Here is a 1,778-nt window from a genome sequence, read left to right on the forward strand (position 1 = left end):
TTCATAAGGCTTATAAATCAATTAAAATTCAATTAAAATTAGCTTAAACCTCATGAGTTAACATCAATTTCATGGTGGTTGTTTGATTTAAAGAAGTTATGCATTTTCACTCCAAATCACTTACTTAAGATGCAAGAAAGTGTATAAAGACTAATAAAACAAGTGAAATTAGCTTGAAAAATGGGTATATGATGACTTGTCATCACAACACCAAACTTAAATCTTACTTGTCCCCAAGCAAGCATCAAAACTAAGAGTAAATGACATGAATAAGAAAAGAACACATATCCTTATTAGGCATATAGCAGAACTTGATTTATGGAGTCTTTATGCAGACAATGATAACTCAATTATTGTTGCTGTTACATAATACACATCTTTCCTCAAAGGCTTGCTAAACTTGCTGTTAGAAGACTTACTTTTTAATTACTCCCTTGCTAACTTTTCTTGGCTTATAATGCTTACAAGCTTATTATTCCTTTAGAGGTTTGGTGTCAAATGTTGCAATAGTAGCCTTTGGCTTTATTTTCTTTTCTTTTGCTCAACATCTTTCCACCACAGACACATTGCTCACTAATTCTTCCTAGGATCATTGATGCCCAGCATCTCTTTGGATAACTAAATGTTCTATATCCAAGTTGCTCTTTATTGTGGACTTTCAAGTGGCCATCCCAAATCAGTTGATCTAAGTGACCGGGTTTTAAAATACCCCTTAGAATTTACTCATCCAAGCATATCTTAGTACAAGAACACCACAGGCATATGTCCTAAGGTCCAAGCTATTGGTGTCCAACCTTTATTCTTTGTTTTTCTTGCCACTTTGGCTTTTTCTTCTCCCTTTTCTTTCTGTTTTTGTTACCAAGGGCTTTTTCATTATTGATTAGAGTCTTTGTAACAGCAAGCTAACTCGCATTTGAATGAGAATGATATTATGCAACAATTATTTCATAAGTTATGCATTTAATCAAACACATGTACCACCACTAACTTCCATTCTTACTTATGCAACATTGGATATTTCACTTTTCAATTCAAACAAGTCTCTTTTATTTAAGCATATGGGAAACAAAACAAATTTCAAGCTAAGTGATGGATAACAGCATTATGCAGATTTAGCATTTTAACAAGCAGTTTCACTTGCAACTAGATAAACACTTTTAGCAAGACATACAATGGTTTCCAGATTCAAAACATTTCACAGCAGCAAGGATTAAGTTTAGATACAACCTTTGAAGTTGCAGCCCTTTGATTCTTCCTTCTGTTGTGTTTTCTTTGAGTTAAGATGCATGATGTCTTCAATTGTTGACTCATGTCCTGCATAATTCTCAAAGTTGCTTGCTTCTCAAGCCCTTAATTACTTGGTTAGTATGCATAGTGTGGCTCCTGGATTTACTTTGGTGTGGGAACACCAAACTTAATTGTTTGCCACTGCCTCTTATGCAACCATTTTAACCATATGTGAAACCTTGTGTCCTTGCTAAAGGTCAATGAAATTTAAAACTAGAAAGCAATTAAACAGTTGAATAATGTGTTTGGTTGCTTGGAGCTAGCATCATGCAAGAGGTGAAGAATGTGTTTTTAAATGATATTTTTGGTGGAACACCAAACTTAGAAATCTTCATTCTCCCCTAAATTATTTTTGTGTGCAACACCAAACATAGCTTCTTGCGATATAGATAAAACTAATTAAACTTTTTATTGAAATAAGTAGAAAAGAAAACTACCTCAGGTTGGGTTGCCTCCCAACAAGCGCTCTTTTATTGTCACTAGCTTGACAT

Source organism: Arachis duranensis, unplaced genomic scaffold, assembly GCF_000817695.3.
Source record: "Arachis duranensis cultivar V14167 unplaced genomic scaffold, aradu.V14167.gnm2.J7QH unplaced_Scaffold_40953, whole genome shotgun sequence".
Lineage (NCBI taxonomy): Eukaryota > Viridiplantae > Streptophyta > Magnoliopsida > Fabales > Fabaceae > Arachis > Arachis duranensis.